Here is a 22816-nt window from a genome sequence, read left to right as displayed (position 1 = left end):
AGGGGGAGGCGGACCGAAGATGGATAGAGGAGAAGATAAGTGGAGAGGAGAGTATAAGTGGGGAGGTAGGGAGGGGATAGGTCAGTCCGGGGAGGACAGACAGGTCTAGGAGGTGGGTTGAGATTGGTAGGTGGGAAATGGAGGTGCGGCTTGAGGTGGGAGGAGGGGATAGGTGAGAGGAAGAACAGGTTAGGGAGGCGGGGACGAGCTGGGCTGGTTTTGGGATGCAGTGGAGGAAAGGGAGATTTTGAAGCCTGTGAAGTCCACATTGATACCATTGGGCTGCAGGGTTCCCAAGCAGAATATGAGTTGCTGTTCCTGCAATCTTCAGGTGGCATCATTGTGGCACTGCAGGAGGCCCATGATGGACATGTCATCTAAGGAATGGGAGGGGTAGTTGAAATTGTTTGTGACTGGGAGGTGCAGTTATTTATTGCGAACCGAGCGGAGGTGTTCTGCAAAGTGGTCCCCAAGTCTCTGCTTGATTTCCCCAATGTAGAGGAAGCCACACTGGGTACAGTAGATACAGTATACTACATTGGCAGATGTGCAGGTGAACATCTGCTTAATATGGAAAGTCATCTTGGGGCCTGGGATGGGGGTGAGGGGAGAGGTGTGCGGGCAAGTGTAGCACTTCCTGCGGTTGCAGGGGAAGGTGCCGGGTGTGGTGGGGTTGGAGGGCAGTGTGGAGCGAACAAGGGAGTCACAGAGAGAGTGGTCTCTGCGGAAGGCAGACAAGGGTGGGGATGGAAAAATGTCTTGGGTGGTGGGGTCGGATTGTAGATGGCGGAAGTGTAGGAGGATGATACGTTGTATCCAGAGGTTGGTGGGGTGGTATGTGAGAATGAGGGGGATTCTCTTAGGGCGGTTATTGCGGGGGCAGGGTGTGAGGGTTGTGTTGCGGGAGATTTTGTTCAAAAGGTCTACAGCTGATGATATTATAAAATGCTAAAATTTCAAAAGAAGGCACAGATGTTTTTGAAAACATTCTAACAGCTTTTGGTGATACTTAAATCTGAGACAAGCAGAAAGAGCAAAATGTAACAGAAAAGTTCAGCATCTGAGGAATTCATGGATAAAATCATTAAAGATGTCAACAGATTAGTTTTGAAATCATAATTTGAAAAGTATAGTATTTTGTTCAAAATATTGATGTGAAAGTTATATTGCAGTTCAAATAAAATTTGACTTTGGACAAAGCCATTCAAAGCTGCATTTGTAGCAGAAGTCCTTAATGGAAAAAGACATCCGTAACAGAGGAAAGCATTCATCATTTATATAAATGATTTGGATGTGAACATACAAGGTATGGTTACTAACGTTGCAGATGACATGAAAATTAGCAGTGTAGTGGACAGAGAAGAAGATTACCACAGAGTATAATGGGACCTTGATCAGATTGGGCAATAGGCTAAGGAGTGGCAGATGAAGTTTAATCTATATAAATGTAAGATGCTGCATTTTGAAAAGGCAAATCAGGGCAGGACTTATACGCTTAATGGTAAGGTCCTGGCAAGTTGCTAAACAAAGAGACGTTAGATTGCAGGTTCATAGTTTCTTGGAAGTGGAATTGCAGGTAGACAGGATGGTGTAGAAGGCGTTTGGTATGCTTGCCTTTATTGGTCAGTGCACTGAGTATAAGAGTTGGGAGGTCATGTCGTGGGTGTGCAGGATATTGGTTTGGCCACTTTTAGAATACTGCATGCAATTCTAGTTATCCTGCTTTAGGAAAGATGTTGTGAAACTTGAAAGGTTTCAGAAAAGATGTTGCCAGGGTTGGTAGAGTTGAGCAAGAGGGAGATCCTAAATAGGCTGGGGCTATTTTCCCTGGAGCATTGGAGGCTGAGGGGCGACCTTATCGAGGTTTATAAAAATCATAATGGGCATGGATAGGGTGAATAGCCAAGGTCTTTTCCCCGGGGTGGGACAGAGCAAAACTAGAGTGCATTGGTTTATGGTGAAAGATTTAAAAGGGACCTAAGGGGCAACTTCTTCATGCAGTAGATGGTGTTGCATGGAATGAGCTGCCAGAGAAAGTGGTGGAGACTGGTACAATTACAATGCTTAAAAGGCATCTTGATAGGTGTATGAATAGAAGGGTTTAAGGTATATAGGCTAAATGCTGGCAAATGGGACTAGATTTATTTAGGATATTTGGTCGACTTGGGCATGTTAGACTGAAAGATTTGTTTCCATGCTGTACGTCTCTATGACTCAATGACTCCAGTAATCCTATCCACTTTGTAAGTTATGAATGCTCTTCAGATTTATGGGACAAACCACAACAAAGAGTAGGCCAAATGGCAGATGAAAAGAGTTCATGTCAATGCCACAAAAAAGCCTCACAGACACAAGCAGTGCCCAGCAATATCAAAAAGTGTTGCACATTTGTCAAACTACAGGCCACTTCCAGAAGCTGTACAGAAGGAGGAAGCAGCTCCTGAGCAGAAAGAAGCCAATACTTATCATACCAAGATGCAACAGAACCTCGACAAATGGAAAATATTTCTGAGATTTGGGTGACTTGGCAGACTGAGGTTTGTTCGAACCTTTTTACGTTCGTGACTATCTCATTGATTTACAGCTTGATAGATTGTCACTGTCCCATCAGATCAGATAACATGTAGGATGAAACAGGAATTCACAATGAAATAAAAAGCTTGTATACTTCCACACAGATGTATCAGTAACTTGAGAGTAAATATTTTCTTGTGTAAAATGGAGATAAGATGTCTTCTGTCATAGATACAGAGAGTCATAGAGTCATACAGCATGGAAACAGATCCTTCGGTCCAACCAGATCATACCAAACATAATTCCAAACTAAACTAGCCCCATCTGCCTGATCCTGGCCCATATCCCTCCAAACTTTTCCTATTCATGTACTTATCCAAATGTCTTTTAAACATTGAAATTTTACCCACATCCACCACTTCCTTAGGAAGCTCATTCCAGATGTATACCACTCTCTGTGGTTTGCCTCTTGTGTCTTTTTGAAATCTTTCTCCTCCCACCTTAAAATATACCCCAGTCTTGAAATGCCCCATCGTAGGTAAAAGACACTTACCATTAACTCTATCTATACCCTTCATTATTTTATAAACTTCTATTATGTCCTTCTCAACTTCCTATGCTCCCATGAAAATAGTCCCAGCCTTTCCTTATAACTCAAACCTTTCGTCCCCCGCAACATCCCGGCAAATCTCTTCTGAACACTCTCCAGCTTGATAATATCCTTCCTATAACTGGGTGACAAGAACCGAATACAATATTCCAGAAGAGACCTCACCAACATCCTGTACAACTTCAACAGTTCTTCCCAGCTCCTGTACTCAAAGGACTGAGCAATAATGGCAAGTGTGCCTAACACCTTTTTAACCATCCTGCATATGATGCAAACATCAAAGAGTTACATACCTGCACCCCAGGTCCCACTCTTTGACTACACTACTCAAGGCCCTACCATTAATTGCATAAGCCCATCTATTGTTTATTGTACAAAAATGCAATACCTCGCATTTATACAGATTGAACTCCATCAGCCATTTTTCAGTCCATTGACCCATTTGATCAAGACCCCTTTGTAATCTTAGGAAGCCTTCTTCACTGTCTACAATGCCACCAATTTTTGTGTTGTTTGCAAACTTACTAACCATGACTTCTTTATTCTCATCCAAATCATTAATAAAAGTGAAAACAAAAGAGGACCCAGAACTAATCCCTGTGGAACACCACTGGTTACAGGCCTCCAGTCCGAAAATCAAACCTCCACCACCACTCCATGTCTTCAGCTGTTAAGCCAATTACATATCCAATTGGAAGCCCACCCTGAATCCCATATGACCTAACTTTACTAATTAGTCTACTATGTGGAACCTTGTTGAAGGCTTTATTAAATTCCAATTTAAAAAATGTCTACTGCTCTACCCTCATCAACCATTTTGGTAACGTCCTCAAAAAACTCAATCAAGTTTATGAGATGCAATTTTCCTCGCACAAAACCATGCTGACTACCCCTTAGGAATTTTTGCCTCTCTCAACATCCATAAATCCTATCTCTTATAATCACCTCCAACAATTTACCCACAACCAAAGTCAGATTCACAGGTTTATACTTTTCCAGTTTCTCTTTAAAACTTTTCTTGAACAAAGGTACAACATTATCCACCCTCCAGCCTTCAGGCACCTCACCTGTAGTTATAGATGACGCAAATATTTCTGCAATGAGTCTCACAATTTCCTCCCTTACTTCCCACAACATTCTGGGATATATTGGATCATGTCCCAGAGATTTACCCATTTCTACGTTCTTTAAGACCTCCCGAACTTCTTCTTCTGTAATGTGAACTTTTGAAACATCAAAATTTATTTCTCTACATTCTCTGGACTCCATTTCCTTCTGCACAATAAAAACTGATGTGAATTTTCATTTAATAACTTTCCCATCTCATGGGGTTCAAGTCAAAGCTGACCTCCTTCATCTTTAAGGGGCCTAGCCTCTGTCTGGTTACCTTCTTAGTTTTAATCTATTTGTAGAAACTCTTTGGATTATCCTTAATCTTATCTGTCAATCCTATCTCGTATTCCTTCTTTTCCTATCTGATTTCTTTCTTAAGAATGCTCTACACTCTTTATATTAATTAAGAGATTCAGTTGAACCAAGTTGTCTTATATCTAAAGCAAGATTCTCCTCTATTCTTGACTAGAGCTTCAATATCTTTATTCATCCATTGTTCTTTAATCTTACCAGCCTTACCTTCAGTCTAACAGGAACATAACGCCTCTGAAGTCTCATCATCAAACTTTTGAACCCCTCCCAATTGTCAGCCATCCTTATACCTGTCAACAGTTTACTCCAGTCAACTTTTGAAAGTTCTTGACTCATACCATTAAAATTTGCCTCATTCCAATTTAAACTTTAACTTTTATGGAAGGCTTATCATTTCCAGTAACCATTTCGCAACTAATAGAATTATGATCGCGAGGCCCAAAGTGTTCCCCCACTTTCACTTCTGCCTAATTGCCCCAAAGAAGGTCTAGTTTGCCTCCTTCTCTAATAGGAGCATGCACATTTTAACAAAGAACATTTTCTTGAGTTCATTTAACAAATTCTTCACCATCTGAACCTTTGACACTATGGTAGCCCCAGTCAATGTTAGCAAAATTTAAATCCCCCATTATGGCAACTTTATTACACTTATGCATAACATTGTTGGTAAGGACTGTTTCGTGAGTGATTTGCAACACATTGTGTGCAGCACATGTGCATTTTCCAATTTTAGATTTAATTTTATTGTCATGCGTACTCAAGTTTAGAAATACAGGAGTAGAGTGAAAACTGTATAACGTCACCACCAACAGCATCACTTTAGGCACAAAGGTGTCTAGGTACAAAAAAGCTTAGGTACAAAAACGCCAAAAGAAACAATGTTTGAAAAGTTAAGCGTTAGCTTCATGGAATAAGTAGAAAAATATAGTCACAGGTAGTAGTTAACTTTAAAAATCTTCATAATATAAACTAGAAAATTAAAAGAATAAAGTTAGAAGTTCAACAGGTGAATTTCTTGAAGACCACAAATAGGCAACAAATGTAACTCCATGGAAACCAGATCAACATGCATCCAGATTCAGGACATGGTCCAAAAGAAATTGCCCAGTCTGAGCATCCAGAATACTGTCAGAAAGAAAGCGCATTCATGACATTAAAGGTCCTCCAAATGATATTAAGAGGCAGCTACTGAATTTTCAGGGAAGAATTCCTCCACAAAGGGAATTCAGCAGATTAGGTTCTTCCTGAGTAAGAAATGGAACAACTATCAATTTAATAGAAACAACACCATCCACAAAGGACATCTGAGAGATAAAAGACCTTCCAGCAAATAAATTATTTGCTGATGTTCAGAATCAAGGGCAACAGCACTCAAGATAAAGACCAGTCTTTCAAATCCGAAGGGAATGTGTTGTAGAACAACTGTGAAACCTCCTTACAAACAGAACTTGTAAAGTCCACAGCTAAAGCAGGTGAACTTCGGTTTGAAAGCAAAAAAAAGAGAAACACCACAGCATATAATGAAAATGAAACAAAACAGGGACTCAGAGTTTGTGGTCTGAGATTGCGGAATTGAATATTGAGTACTGAAGGCTATAAAGTGTCTGATTGAAAAATGAGATAATGTTCCTTAAGATTGCATTGAGTTTCAGCAGAGCGTTGCAATAGCCCAAAGATGAACAGGTCAGTGTGAAAGCAAGGCAGAGATTCAAAATGGAAGGCTATAGCAAGTTCAATGTTATCCTTGCAAACTGAACTTAGGTGTCCTGCAAAGTGGCCATCCAGTCAGCTTTTGTTTACCCACCGAGGAAGAGACTATGTTGTGATCAATAAATATTGTAAATTAAGTTGAAGGAAGTACACTAAAATCACTGCATCACCTCAAAAGGGTTTCTCAGGACCCTAGACAATGAGGAAAGTGGTGGCAACAGGACGGTTGTCACATCTCCTCGACTTGCATAGAAAGGTGCAATGGGAAGGAAAGGCAGAAAATGATCTATTCAGTGCAGAATTAAACACAAAGAATGCTAGAGAAACTCAGCCAGTCTGACAGCATCTTTGAGGAGAGGAACACAATTAATATTTTTTTTAAAATGCCATTTTCCAATGCCTTTCATTTCTGAAATTCAGTCATATCAAACTTGAGACATTAACTCTGCTCTTCTCTTCACCATTGCTGCCAGACCTGCTTAGTTTCTCTAGCAGAGATAATGGGGACTGCAGATGCTGGAGAATCCAAGATAACAAAGTGTGAAGCTGGATGAACACAGCAGGCCAAGCAGCATCTTAGGAGCACAAAAGCTGACATTTCGGGCCTAGAGACCCTCTCTGATGAAGGGTCTAAGCCCAAAACATCAGCTGTTGTGCTCCTAAGATGCTGCTTGTCCTGCTGTGTTCATTCAGCTTCAAACTTTGGTATCTTAGTTTCTCTAGCATTCTGTTTGTTACAGATTGCCAGCATTCACAGAATTTTGCTTCCATTAAGCATGGAAGCTGTTCAAGTGGAAGGCGAACACAAAGAGAAGAGGTGAGAGCAGAAGTGCAGAAAATGAGGCAGACATGATTGCACCTCTGCCGACCACAGTGGGGGGAGGGTGGGGAATTCCATGGATGCAGAAAAATTGAGACATTTCAAAAACATTGGTCCAGAAGGTTGCGTCATCGCAATAGATCATATTAAATCTGGTGTCATTCAAAGATCATAAGTCATCTTTTCAAGGATAGGATAGAATTTTACAGGTATTTTTGTTACAACGCAAGTTTTGTTAACACAAATTGGCTGCATTGTGACTGATGAATGATGGACGCTTTTTGGATAACACAAACTTTCTGCTGTACAGGTATAGTGATATCCCTATCAGGCAATTTTCTATAGTGCAAGGCCACACAAGAATGCAATTATTGTGTTAGAGGAGAACTACTTGTATTTCTGATTTCTCTCTCAATGCCCTGTGAACTACCCTATAGAATGAAGATGACTTAATCATTGTTAATTTGTCCTTTGATTATTTTTAATCTCTCCTCTGAGAGAATTCATGTTCACTGTTTTCTCCTAAATCAACAATCCATTACAAGATGCTAGTTTTCGTACCATTGTCAAAGAAAATTAATCAAATATGCTTTATCAGTACATAGAAAGCCTGCAAAAGTATGCCATAGTGTTGAGTACTGTGCAAAATATATTTAAGATTCATTTTAGACTGCAAGCTATCAGCACATTTTTCATTTCATGATAACCTGAGAACATTTGGAGGGAAGAGAAATGGTACATATTTGATCATATTTTATGCAATGTTTCTGGCCATTAATTTTCCAAAGTATATGGCACTTTGGAAAGAGTTAACATGTGGATTCACAGAAGGCAGCCATTGTTGAACAACTTCATTTTCACCACCCAACTCCCCAACAGACAGAGCAGGAGCAAGGGAAATAAAACAAATGCTCAAATCATGCAATATGCTACACTTGTGGATGTTATCTATCTAGACATACAAAAGGCCTTTGATAAGGTGCCTCACGGGAGGCTGCTGAATAAGGTGAGAGCCCATCGTGTTCGAGATGAGCTACTGGCATAGATTGAGAATTGGCTATCTGACAGAAGGCAGAGAGTCGGGATTAAAGGCTCTTTTTCAGAATGGCAACCGGTGACAAGTGGTGTCCCACAGGGTTCAGTGTTGGGGCCGCATCTCTTCACTTTATATATTAACGATCTGGATGAAGGGACTGGGGGCATTCTGGCAAAGTTTGCTGATAATACAAAGTTAGATGAACAGGCAGGTAGTACTGAGGAGGTGGGGAGGCTACAGAAAGATTTTGACAGTTTAGGAGAGTGGTCCAGGAAATGGCTGATGAAATTCAACATGAGCAAATGTGAGGTCTTGCACTTTGGAAAAAAGAATACAGACATGGACTATTTTATAAACGGTGAGAAAATTCATAAAGCCAAAGTACAAAGGGATCTGGGAGTGCTAGTCCAGGATTCTCTAAAGGTTAACTTGCAGTTTGAGTCTGTCATTAAGAAAGCGAATGTAATGTTGTCACTTATCTCAAGAGGGTTGGAATATAAAAGCAGCAATATGCTTCTGAGACTTCATAAAGTTTTAGTTAGGCCCCATTTAGAATACTGCATCCAATTTTGGGCCCCACACCTCCGGAAGAACATACTGGCTAAGAACATAAGAGCATGTCCAGCAGAGATTCACATGGATGATCCCTAGAATGGTAGGCCTAACATACGATGAACGGCTGAGGAGAGACAATGGGATCTGCAGATGCTGGAGAATCCGAGATAAAAAAGTGTGGAGCTGGATGAACACAGCAGGCCAAGCAGCATCTTAGGAGCAGAAAAGCTGACGTTTCGGGCCTAGACCCTTCGTCAGTTGAAGGGTCTAGGCCCGAAATGTCAGCTTTTGTGTTCCTAAGATGCTGCTTGGCCTGCTGTGTTCATCCAGCTCTACACTTTGTTATCAATGAACGGCTGAGGATCCTGAGATTGTATTCATTAGAGTTTAGAAGGTTGAGGGGAAATCTAATAGAAACATACAAGATAATGCATGGCTTAGAAAGGGTGGACACTGGGAGGTTGTTTCCATTAGGTGGGGAGACTAGGACCCGTGGGCACAGCCTTAGAATTAGAGGGGGTAAATTTAAAATGGAAATGAGGAGACATTTCTTCAGCCAAAGAGTGGTGGAGCTGTGGAATTCATTGCCACGGAGTGCAGTGGAGGATGGGACGTTAAATGTCTTCAAGGCAGAGACCGATAATTTCTTGACCTCGCAAGGAATTAAGGGCCACAGAGAGAGTGCGGGTAAGTGGAGTTAAAATGCCCATCAGCCATGATTAAATGGTGGAGTGGACTCGATGGGCCAAATGGTCTTGCTTCCACTCCTTTGTCATATGATCATACCGTCTTACTTTTGACCATAAGACATGGAAGCAGAGTAGGACAACCAGCCCACTGAGCCTGCCTTGTCATTCTTTGAGATTATGTCTGATCTGGTAATCCCTAACTCTGCTTTCCTGTATTTTTCCTCCAATTCTTGATTTCCTTAATGATTAAAAATCTATCTGAATATATTCAAATTCTACAACCCTCTGCAGAAAAGCATTTAACAGATTCACATAGCTCTGGGAGAAAAAAGATATCCTCCTCATTCTCTGTCTTAAATGGATGACCCATTACTCTGATTATGCCCAATATCCTAGACTATCACACAAGCGGAATTACTGTCAGCATCCAAGAACTGCGGATGCTAGAAATCAGAAATAATAACATAAATTGTTGGAAAAACTCAACAGGTCCGGCAGTATCTGTAGAGAGAATGAGTCCTGAAGAAGGGTCACTGGAACCAGAATGTGAACCCTGCTTTCTCTCCACAGATACTGCTGAATTTTTCCACTGATTTATGGTTTTGTTTCTCAGTATCTACCATGTCAAGTTCCCCAAGAATTGCATATACTTCAGTTTGGTAGCCACTAATCCACCTAAATCCCAATGACGACGAGTGCAGTTTACTCCACCATTCCTCATAAGAAAACCCTTCCAGATGAAGAATCAACAAAATAAACCTTACCTGACTGCCTCCAGCACCCTTCCTTAAATGATAGGACCGAAGCTGTTCACAGTTTGATTAGTGATAGTAAGAACTGTCGATGCTGGAGTCTGAGATAACACAGTGTGGAGCTGGAGGAACACAGCAGGCCAGACAGCAGCAGAGGAGTAGGAAAGCTGATGTTTTGGTTCGGGACTCTTCTTCAGAAATTTCTGTGTTCCTCCAGCTCCACACTGTGTTATCACAGTCTGACTGCGTGTCTTGTATCATTTCAGTGAGACTTCTCTCTTTGTGATTGATGTATTTTGCTGCAGCTCTTCTGATCAACTCATTGCCCTCCATTTTAACTTTTCTTTTAGCTGAAAGTGTGATCAGAGGAGCACATGGGAAGTAAACAACTGCAAAGAAGCAGAAAAGTATTGGGAGCTGGGGAACCCGAGCGAAGGTAATTAACTTATCACTTCCAGAGGAGGGATCATCAAAAAATGCAAAACTTATTTGAAAATTGAAAGTACTGTTATATGGTTGCAATTTCAATCTTTTATGAAAATCAAATGCCAATTTAAAAAGAAGCCCTCACAGAATTGATTATTTAAGCCTGATGCACATTATTGGACAGTCATTTAATCATAGCATCAGTATCGTAACATCTGAGCAACTGAATAAAGTACAACAAATGCACTTCGTAGCTTTTCAGTGTTTATTAAATTACTGCATAATATGTATCAGTTCAAAGACATCATACACCTGTGTAAGAAAGACCCATTTGATGTGAAAATAAAGAGGTAATTTTCGCTGCTGGAAAATGGGACAGTACTCACTTTTACATCCACCACCCACTGCACTCCCTTGCCTCCCCCAATCACAATGAGGACCTTTCAACTAGATTTTTGAAATGAATGGCAATCGGGTGAATAAATGATTCTTAAATGGACAGTAACAATCAATATACAAAGAAGTCAATGATGCAGTTTTCTGTGGAACATGATCAACATGAATGTTGCTTCACCCCTCAGTATCCAATGGAATAACTTTTACTTCTTTACAAACCAACTTCTCATTTACCAACAATACTGCGGGATTAAAAACAGGGGTCCTGGAGAAGGGTCACCGGACCTGAAACGTTGACTCTGTTTTTTTTCCTTCACAGATGCTGCCAGACCTGCTGAGCCTCTTCAGCAATTTTGTTTCTGTTCCTGATTTACAGCATCTGCAGTTCTTTCGGTTTTTAACACTGTTGGATTTCCCATTCCCAATTGTCTGATTAGAGTGCTGTTGTTTGAGTACTGAAATTCTACAAATAAGATTGTAATGAATCACAAATGAATACGATCCAGGCCATCTGCTGGCACCATTGGGTAGGACTGGCAGAGTGCTGTTCACCAACTACCTGATCTGTCTCTCAGTTTTGAGTCACCCCTACTGTTTGATTCTTAGTTGATTGAAAAGAAAATCAATGGTCTTCACTATTCTTTATTGGGAACATTAAACAAAATGAATAATCAGACACATGTAGGAGATTAAGTACGAGGATTTCTTCCTGATGGTTGCTAGTTAATGTTTTCATAAACAGAAACATATCAAGTAAAATTGAGCATGACTTGAAGTAAGTATTGCAAGCCCCATGCTAACAGTGACATTTTGATGCATAGCCATCTGTTTTCTAACATGTGTGACCTATGCTTTATGCCATGTTGCTGGCATGGGCCAAAAAAAAAATTATTGTGTAAAACCTCTGCCAAGTATAGTCAGAGCTCAAGGCTCTAGCTGAAATACAAAAGCCAAATGTAAACTTAGTCAGATTTCTTTTCAAATTGAGAAATGTGATGAAAGGGCATAGTCTATAGATCACAATACAGTCAATTCATTATTTCAATGCTGCCACAAAGGAGGTCACTGCATCTCAAGGGAGCATGAATCAACATTAAATATACAACATTGTAAGTCAATTTTGTGACCCAGGCTCCCCACTGCAAGCATAAGATTAGTGAATTTATCCTGCGTGGACAACCTGTGAAGCATTTGAAGAGTTTCGGGAAGAAAAACAAGCAAGATTCCAAGTCTTCAGATAAAACAAAAACAAATTCAGTCAAGTAAAGACTGAAGAAAGGAAATTATCCAACTGTTTAACAGGATAAAGAAGATGGACAATACAGGCAATTTATTCAACTTAGACTGTGGTCTCACTAATAAAGAAGAGCAGTATAAAGCGAACATATCTGTAGCAAGGTTTGTGATTTCAAACTCAAGAAGAAATTCTTCCTCTGCCTAATGTTGTTGAAGATAAAATCAAAATATGACTCACTGTTTGCCTTGTTCCCGTATTTACTTCAAAATCAGCAAAAAAACCTGAAGTCAATCATGTTCTTAAAAACTCCTATGCTCTCTCCAAGGAAACAGCTCAGTTTGTAATGTGGTTGAGCTGCCACATCATGTTGTTCTCATCTTCAGTGGAGCTGGAGGCGTCCTGGTGAAGAAGGATGTAATGAAGAGTTGCAAATCAAAAGAGCTTAATAAAATTTTAATAATGTAAACTGCTCTGATATTCATTTAAAAGCCCTCAGAGGACATAATGATAATTAAGTGAATCAAGAATTTATTGTTCAGGTTTTGCTAAGGAAGGACAGCCAAGCTGAGACCCAAATAAAGGTGCAGGAGTGATTGCTGCCTTTTCTCAGCAGGAGCATTAGCACATTATGAGATTTAATGCCAACGGGTTTTCGTGAAAAATGTAATCTCTTGAAGTATCTGTAGATAATTACATATTACAACCCTTGTTGTTATATCAGGTATAGTATGACGTTTCATATTATTAATTGCACGTGTTCTGCAATAGGAGCATCTTCAGAATAATGTTAGAGATTGATTGATTTCTTGTGTTAAGAGTGAAGGGGCAAAAAATGCTAAATGTGTCCTGACTGATGTGATGCATTTTCTTGAAGCTGTAATTCCAGGGAAAAATCTTTTAAAGGTTGAAAGCTTGGAAATTACATTGCAGTGGATTCATCCATAATGGAAATAACAGCTTTAAAAAGTGTCGAATGGGCTGCCAATTCTTTATCACAATTTTACACCATTACACAAGGTCTGCGCCATGTTATCGTCATAGAAATGTTTCACAAATTTGTATCAATTTTTTCTGGAGATGGTTGTAACTGAAACATTAGGAGCTTTTCTTGACTGGGATACTATCTCTGATAAAAGCAAGCAAATATGAAATTAATATATTAACAAGTTGTACAATGCATTATAGTGAAGTATCTTTGTTAAGGGTTTTATGAATAAGAATTCATCTCAGCTGATGTTGGAAGAGCAAACAATGGTTGATTGAGTGCCTAATACAACTCACCCAGTATCTTGTTCCGTTGCAGGCAGGTACTGTGCATAGTGGGTAGCTGAGCTCACATCACCTGTTTTGTGCCACCACCTGAGATGGATTTCTATCCCTTAGTCTCCAGATTGACCCTATCCACTGTCCACCTAACAGACAATAATTTTGGTTATAAAATACATATGTTGCAGCAAAAAAAATGTTCGATTTGCTAAAGGGATAAATTATAACAAACCTGGCAATGGGATTTGGCAAAGAATAGATCAGAATTGTTCATTATGTTAGCCACTCATGACATATGATGATTTATGATTCTAGATTTGTCTAATTGCATTATATTTTGACAAGTATACATGAGTTCTAAACACTATTATGCCATGTTCTCAGTACTCATATTCATAATGATATTTTGCCTGAACAATTTCATGCACTTGTTGATGAAACAATTACAAGAAAAGCAGACAGACCAAACTTTTCTAATTGTTGAGTGTTACACTTTATCGGTATAGTTATTGGTCAAGGAAGTATATGCATACAAAGCACCTGAGGCTTTTCCCACTAAAAAGTTTATTGTAGCTAGTGAGCGGTCTGTGGAGACCCGTACAAATTTGGTAAAATTGCACCTTTTCCATCAAGGCAATCAGTTTTATTTGTTAGTAAAACTAACTAAGTGGAATGTAATCCCAAAACATCTATAAAGAATGTTGAACTACAAATAACAAAAAAAAAGAATGTGACTTATTCAGTTAACAAAAAGCAGCAGCTCTCTTTTTTTTAACAGGAACCTACCCAATCTTATATTACAGGAAGGTCAGTGATGTTACATTTCTATTGTTTACGTGAACAGATCAAGAGGGCTCAAGTTATACTTTTGTTTGCTAACTGCAAGTTGCATTGAGATTTCCAGGTGAGTGTTATGCGCTGAGGCCTAGTGAGCTTTCTGACCATATCTTACCAATTCTCACCTCATTAACTACCTACCTTGTCCTTACGCAGTTCCTCATGTGCAATACTAAACCAACATACCACATGCTGTTCCTGGAACAGCTCAACAATCAACAGCTATCTACCTGGTGTCCATAACACCTGTAAAAGGCCACTGTGCACCCAGACAAGCACTGTCATTCTGTAGCTGCCCTGCTGAGTCAAAGATGCTCAGTCAGAACATGTCAGAGGAGGGAAAGATGATGCCACAATTCATTGACAAGAACCTGAACCCCCTGTCACCTCTCACTGGAAAAGTGTTATCTTCTAATATGAATGATTAACAGCAGAGCATTTAGAACCATCCATTATAGAATCAAATAAAGTCAGCATGGCTTCATGAAGCAGCAATTTCATGTGTGACAAATTTATGACATTTCTTTGAGGAGGTAACAAGCAGTCTAGGTAATGAGAGCCAGTAGATGTGATGTATTTGGATTTCCAAAAATCCATTCAAAAAGGCACCACATGTAAGGCGACTTAATAAGATATGAGCCCATGGTGTTGAGGCAAGTATATTACCATGGATGGAAATTTGGCTAAGTAATAGAAGACAGATTTGGAATAAGGAGGCATTTTCAGGATGGCAACCTATAACAAGTGGACTGCCACAATGATCAGTGCTGGAGCCACAATTATTTACTGTATATGTTAATGACTTGGATGAAAAAAGTGAATGGACTATAGCCAAGTTTACAGATGATTGTAAATTAAGTGGGAGGCCATGATCTCATTGGATGATGGAACACACTCGATGGAACAAATGGCTCACTTCTACTTCTTCCAATCTTACGGCTCAGGAGGAGGGAGCAGGTGCAAATGAGCGTTGTGCCCTTTCTGGAGGATCAGCAGAGGAGGCCATGATTCCAGACTCTGACAGTTTGGTTTGAAGTCATCGCCCAACACAAGACAGTCTCCATCAAACACGGAAATGGCAACATGCCCCAAAGGAAGGTCAATGACCTCCTTCATTTCACCAGGGTAATTGCCATACTCTCTCTCTTCTGCTGCACCCACCTGCCACCAAGGCTTGTGATCTGCCACTCTGACTATAGTGTGTATCTTTCTTCACTCCTTTTCATTTCTATGCAGCTTCCCACAACACCTACCCTGCACTTACTGCTCACTCGCTTGCCCAGGACACCTCACCGCTTTGATGCCTTCAACAGCACGAACAGCTGTGCCACATACTTTCATCTTACTCAGTCCCTCCCTTTCTCTCATTCTAGGAGAAGACATCCAATAAATAGGACAGAAAGGGCCCTGGTGTGTGGAGGGATGCCCAACATCAGGCACTTTACACCCTAATAGGAGAGAATCCTGTCACTTTGAAAATATCATCGATCAAGTAAACACTACTGTTCATTCCATTGCAACTCATGGTTAATCTCACTGTCTGTGTTATTCATTGTATGTCACGTCTAACCATCAGCCTGTGACAACTCTGTCTCTTATCTTGCAGCGACCAGCAGGATGCACATGGACCTGCTGGAGAAACGGTGTACTCCATTGTAAACCACCTCCTCAACTTCTGAGGGCTAGAGGACTGAGGGAACATCAGGCTCAGACAGTTTGGGAGTAAAATCTAGTGAGCATATCACAGCAACAGCTCTACAACAGCTGATGAGGAAATACCTGAGGCTTGCTGGCACTCAGAGGACACCTGGTCAGTCCCAGCAAGAGAGAGTTTGGTACCTTCGGTGACAGCCGACTGTATTGAAAGTTTCATATCTTGTAAGTTTGATTGGGTCTTGTGTATTCTCTGTGTGTTCCCAAATATAACTGAGATTGTATGATATCTAACTTCATGTCCATATAGGACATACCATGGACAGGTGCTTGTCTTGGGCATTTGTAAGCATCCAGATCTAAATGAGTGAGCATCAAGAGAGCAAGTGTGCAGCCATGAGATGTAGCATGGTCCCCTCCATGAACCTGACCCTGAGCGCAATGTGCCCTCGCAGCAGCATTTAACACCTGTTGCCAGTACACTCTGCAATGCAAATCTGTGCTTCCTAAGCATCTCGCATGTAGATCAGCGAGGAGCAATGAAGATCCTGAGGAGTTTGAAAATCACAGATGCCAATGTCAGTTAACAAGAGGTGCATGGGGCTGGTGCCTGCGATTCATGACCTCAGGACCAAAGAGTGACTTGGAGGTTATTCACAGCCAGTAACCAGCTGAAGTGGCCTGGTACCTGCTCTGGTTTGCACGTTGAGAATTCGTACTGATAATTTGCTCAGCACGCTTGTTAAAATGGGAAGCTTCACATTAATGAGGCAAGATCTAGCATTATGAAGACGTTTATCAAGTTTCTTTAATATGCAACTGGCCGCTCCCTAGTCAGAAGCTCACCTTGACACCTTGCTGATGCTAAAATGATGCAGCAAGTTGCTCCCGATTTCGAGATTGATCTCAGGGAACCTCTTGTGCAATTTCGACTCAAATTCCATTATAAGCTTGCAACATTTATGTTCAGAGATAACAAGGTGTAGAACTGGATGAACACAGCAGGTCACGCAGCATCAGAGGAGCAGGAAAGCTGATGTTTCGGGTCGAGACTCTTTCTTCTGAAGGATCTTGACCCGAAACGTCAGCTTTCTTGCTCCTCTGATGCTCCTTGGCCTGCTGTATTCATCCAGCTCTACACCTTGTTATCCCAGATCCTTCAGCATCGGCAGTTCCCACTATATCTGTAACATCTATGTTCATATACGATTCTGCCATTCTCAGAAATGTCAAGTAAAAATGACGGAATTCACAGAATCAGAATTGATACAGCAAGGAAAGATGCCATTTGGCCCATCTGACTCTTCAAACAAGCCTCATTACCTAGTGCCAATCTTCTGCCTTGTCGCCATACCCTTGCACACTATTTCTATCCAAATAATCATCCAATACCTCTCAAATGCCTCAATTGAACTTGCCTCCGGTACATTTCCAGGCAGTACATTTGTGCCCTTATTACTTGCTGTACGGAAAACATTTTTGTTCTGTTTCATTTACGGATGGGAATTATATAAAAGACCAATTGAATTCATACACCATCAGCCACCATAAAGCAGAGCCACTGATTATCATTTTATTGCTATTTATTCAGTCAGTGGGAATAGACAGTGTACTGATGATTCTTCTTTTATCTCATTTGGTAAACATTTTGTTGCTTGCACTCCACTGGTTTATCATTTAATAATTTATAATTCTGTAATTCTTAAATTTATTATTCATAAAAAAATCTCTCATCTACCATCAGTGTTTTCTTATTCATTTATTTGTTCACAGGAATGTGTCATCACTACATGCGCATTTTTATGTATCTCTAATTGTCCTTGAGAAGGTGTTGAACCGCTACCTTAAACTGCAGCAGTCTGAAATGCGGTGTTAAATATAGACTGAGTCTTTAACATAGAGTGAACACCAAGCCGGTGGAAAATATGACAAATGAAGCATCAAAATCAAAAATTTCCAAATTCAAAATTTTCTTTCAAAAATAAACTTTGTGCTTCGAGTTTTCAAATTCCATTCAGAAAAATCTAGGTTAGCTGTCAGTGTTGATACTACTTCTACATATTCTTGCTTGTATAATGATAGAATGATGGATATAACAGTAGCTTAAGTTATGATAAATGTGTGCCACGTTGCAATTTCAGCATTAGCAACACAAGCCAGATGCCTCAGTTCAAGGCTGTCTCCAAGTTGTATGTTTTTGTTATTGTTATTGTGTTATTACTTTGAAACTGTCGATCAGCTGTTGTTAGCTTTTCAGTTTGGCGTGTATCTATAAATGGAAAGAGAATGTTCCACTGAAATGAGATGACAGTGAAATAATCTAAAATTGCATTCTAGTCATTTGATAAGCCACAGTTGTTAGTGTCAGATATAGAATCAGTTGCTTGTGAAGAAAAAACAGCAGATGAAGATAGGAAGAGCAAGAGAGAAACAAAGTGGCGGGGGAGGAGAGGGAGAGAAAAAGAAGTAGGGGAGGAATGAGAAGGGGCTGGAGAGGCAAAACAGAAGAGAAACAAAAGTGAAAGCAGGAAGAAATGAAAGAGAAACTAAGTAGAGATCAACTTCTGACCTGTTGCCACATGATCCTGAGTTTGCCTACCATCTGTCTGTTTGAATCTAATGAGAAGACAGCAAAGGAGGAAACAGTTGGCTGTCTGAATCTGTTGAATTGGGAAGGAAGAACATGGTAGGCTCCCCTAGAGCTGGTTGTGCCAAGACAGTTAAAAAGCAAGGTCAACTTTGGAGTATCAGGCAGTAAAGAACTGTTCAGTAGAAAGGAAAGAAAAATCAATAATGGAGTTTGCTGTTGGATAAGAAGCACAAAAAGGCATAATGAACAAATAATAAGCCAGAGACAGAAAAATACAGGAGGAGTAAAATGAAATGAAATGAATATCTGTATGTAACAGACATAATGCAAATCGGATTAATTGGAAAAAAATTATGTTTAAAGATGTGTAACTTGGCAACTCAGCAAAAACAGGAACCTGATATATTGTTTTGTAGCTTTGAATTTATAACCAAAAGCTATGTTTCAAGAATTTAAAACAAAAACTTGGTACAAAAATTTACATCCTGGGCTTGCACCCAGAATTTCTCAGAGTAGACAATAAACAGAACAAAGTACAAGAGGCTATGAGACTTAATGTGCAAACCTAACTACCATTTCCTCCGGGGTTGATCCAAGAACGGGAAACGTTGACGTCAACCGAATGTTGCAGACTGGTTCATGCAAACGCCCAGGCCCACTGGCTGAGGGATGCACTAAAGCTTGGGGCAGCTGACGCCAAAGCACAGTGGCAAAAGACAATGTCTAGGATCTTTTTGTCAAAGTATAACAAGGGTCCTTTCAATTGTCAGACCCTCTCAATGCCTCTAAATGAACACAAAACAGTTTCCTGTGGAAATGCCGTTGTTTTATACAACTGCAGAGAAGCACTGAGAAATGTCAAATTTCCACTTTTCTTTTCAATTTTTTCTCTTTACAAAGACCATAAAGAACTAATTTAGAAGATCTATATGTACTTATAGAGCACTGTATGAATAAAATATAATTCTGAAATATAGAAACATTCAATGAGAATAAGGTGGTTGATGTGGTTGGCCTTAATCCAAGATGGCAGCGGTGTAGGACACTTCAGCCAGGACTGGTCCACTCCATCCATTACTTTATCTTTTTCTTTCTCTTTGTTGTGCTTTTTTCCTTCTTCTCTGTTCTTTCCTCTTTCTTTTTGACCTCGGACTCCTGGCTTTAGCGTGGACTCAGCAAAGTGTCTTCTCAGGCTGAGCGTATATTTGCACAGATCACTGAAGGTGGCAGGGTTGAAAGAGAAGTTAATAAAGCATATAATATCCTTGTCTTTATCAATAGGGGCATAGAGTACAAGAGCAAGAAGGAAGGTTTGTAGTGAAATTCCCCAAGGGTCAATAGTTATTCTTCCTTTATTTGATCATGGGTTCACTGGCCAGTGCCAGTTGTTACAACCCCTCCCTTGTTGGGAGGGACAACTATAATTGAACCCTCATTGTTTTGGGTCTGGAGTAATATGTAGACCAAACTAGGTAAGGGCAGCAGAATTTTCTTCCGTAAAGGACATTAATGTACCAGATGGATTTCCACTGTAATTAGTGATGGTCAACATTAAGCCACCTTTTTATTAGTAATTTTTATTGAATTCAAATGTTAGCGTCTGCCATGGGGGATTCAGCCTTATGACCTCAGGTAATCACCCTGCTTCCCTCTTTCCATCCTTGCTTTTCCTGATATATATTAATGGTTTACATCTTGGTTCAGAAGGGATGTTTTTAAAACTTGAAAATGACAGTAAACTTAGAAGGATTATAAACTGTGAGGACAGTGAAGATCTCCGAAAGGACATAGACATGTTGATGAAGTGGAGTTGGTCGGGTTCAGCAGGTGAGATTCGATGCAGAGAATCATGAGATGGTGCATTTTGGTAGGGAGAAGATTGAAAGACAATACAAAATAGGGGGTACAATGGCAAAGGGGTTCAGGACTAGAGAAACCTGAGTACAGATGTGCACAGATTACTGACAGCAGCAGGGTTGAAAGAGTACTTAAAAAGCATGCAATATCTTCGAGCATGCAATATCTTCGTCTTTATTGATAGAGGCATAGAGTAGAAGAGCAAGGAGATAATGTTGAACTTGTATCAGGCATTTGTTAGAACCCAGCTGGAGTATTATGGAGCCCATATTATAGGAAGAATGCAAACACATTGGAGAGAGTGCTGAAGTGATTTACGAGAATGGTACCTGAGGTGAGAAATTTCATTTATGAGGATATATTGAAGAAGTTAGATCTGCTGCCCTCAGAGAGAAGAAGATTGAGAGTTTCAAATTCACAACAAAGCTTGATAGAGTAAATAGAAAGATACGGCTCCTGCTCAAACACTGACTCGGGTGTCAAGATTTAAAGTGATCTGCAAAATAGAAAACGGGATGCCAGAAAATACATTTTCACACAATGAATAGTTAGGGTATGGAATGCATTAGCCAGTCGGCCAATCAATTATGTAATAATAATAATCTAAGCAGATCTATAATCCAGACTGTGTATGTAAGGCTAACGTGTCATATTAGTGTATATAGTTGCTAATAAATTTCCACATATCTGTCTTAATAAGAACCCAACTCTGTGATATATGTTACATGAGCTAACATGTAGAAAACAACATCATTTCAGAGTAGTTATGGCACAGATTCACCAAAACATCACGGGAGCCAAAAAATTTAAATTGTGATCGTAGTTTTCATGGATTTCATTTGTATTTCCTTGTGCTTAGAAAGTTGTGGGGTGAGTGAGATATTTAAAATGATTCTAACAGCAGAGATATAGCGAAACTATTCTCTCTTGTGGAAGAATTCAGAACAAGAGAGTATAGTCTTGAATTAGGCACTATTTTGGGAGATAAATTGGGAATCACTTTTTTGGACAAAATGTAGTTGATATCTGGTACTCTGCCCTGAAAAGGCTGAGGGTAGTATATCGCTTCACATTTTCAAGCACAGCAATAGATCAATGTCGCTTAGGATTCACACGAAATTACAGAAGGAGGTCATTCAGTGCATTATGTCTGCACCAATTCACTGAACAGTTTGACTTCGTGCCAGCTCCTTCCCTTCCTCTGAAATCATGCATATTGATTTTGTTTAAGCAAACATCTAGTAGCCAACTGAATGCTTCGGTAGAATCTGCTTCCACCACAGTTCCAGGCCAAGCATTCCATATTCTAACTGCTCACTGAGCAAAAATGATTTTTTTCAACCCATGTTTGTTTCTTTTGCAAAATACTTTAAATCTGTGACCTCTGGTTCTCAATCAATTTACAACCAGGAAATGTTTCGTCTCTATCACTCTGTAAAGACATCTCATGATTTTGAATATTTCTATCAAATTTCCTCTTAACGTTCTCTCCAAGGGAAATAAGTCCCAACTTCTCTACTCCACCCTTAGAACTGAAGTTTCTCATCCCTGGAACAATTATACTAATCCTCTTATACATAACCTCCAAAGCATTCACATCATTCCTAAAGTGTGGTGCCCAGAACTGTACACTGGATTCAGCAAGGTCTAACCAGTGGCCCACATAGTTTAGCATAACTTCTCTACTCTTGTACTGAACACCCCTAGTAATGAAACCTAGAATATTCATAGAATCACACAGTATAGTAGAGAGGTCTAGGCCCGAAACGTCAGCTTTTGTGCTCCTGAGATGCTGCTTGACCTGCTGTGTTCATCCAGCCTCACATTTTATTATCTTTGAATTCTCCAGCATCTGCAGTTCCCATTATCTCTGATGCTGCTTGGCCTGCTGTGTTCATCCAGCTCCACACTTTGTTAACATATTTTTGCCAATTTGCTTTAAATTTTAAAAATGACAGAACCTGGAATCCTTGCCATTTTTCACAGCATCCATCACTGGAAACATTTTCTTAAGTATCTCATTGACTTATTACTGGCATGTATTGTTGTCGAGGGCAATAGGGAACAGTAAGAAGGTATTGAGTTTTAAAAATGTCTATCTTTGCACCAGAAGCAGTTCTTTTCATTGAAGAATTGACAAAGCATTTAAATGGACAATTCAGAAAAATTGCAGCTCATTGTGTAGATTTTGTAGGTAAATGAGGAAGCGAGGCACAATTTTGGAAGTTACATCCTACAGTCCATAAAAACCTGAAGAAAATCTGAAATTTGATCAGAGCATTTTTCAAGTGTGTACATTGGTCAACTAAGACAACCATTTGGTCTGTTAAATAATGTCTAGGCAGGAGCTCTTTTGCACAGGACTCATAAATGCTGATCATAGAATAAAATTATTTATTTTTAAATGAATCCTAACGATGGAGCAGGAAGGGCATGAAACTTC

At 39.9% G+C, this 22816-nt stretch overlaps 1 protein-coding gene across 21 annotated transcripts in view; it reads left to right on the top strand.

The window, feature by feature from the left end:
* The window catches only part of dlgap1a (discs, large (Drosophila) homolog-associated protein 1a), a 715152-nt gene that overhangs the window by 401804 nt on the left and 290532 nt on the right, over window positions 1–22816 (top strand). For 14 of the 21 annotated variants that reach the window (XM_059646107.1, XM_059646089.1, XM_059646099.1 and 11 more), the window contains one exon: window positions 10462–10547. The exons of 1 other annotated variant lie outside the window; for it this stretch is intronic. The gene's annotated coding sequence lies outside the window, so the exon portion shown is untranslated. Of the gene's footprint in view, window positions 1–2402; window positions 2538–10461; window positions 10548–14239; window positions 14341–15879; window positions 16152–22816 lie in introns of all 21 variants that reach the window. 6 more of the 21 variants (XM_059646093.1, XM_059646095.1, XM_059646101.1 and 3 more) reach the window with 4 other exon arrangements.

The sequence above is a fragment of the Stegostoma tigrinum genome, chromosome 5, assembly GCF_030684315.1.
Source record: "Stegostoma tigrinum isolate sSteTig4 chromosome 5, sSteTig4.hap1, whole genome shotgun sequence".
Classification (NCBI taxonomy): Eukaryota; Metazoa; Chordata; class Chondrichthyes; order Orectolobiformes; family Stegostomatidae; genus Stegostoma; species Stegostoma tigrinum.
The sequence above is the reverse complement of the archived record's forward strand: the minus strand, read 5'-3'. Positions and strand labels throughout refer to the sequence as shown.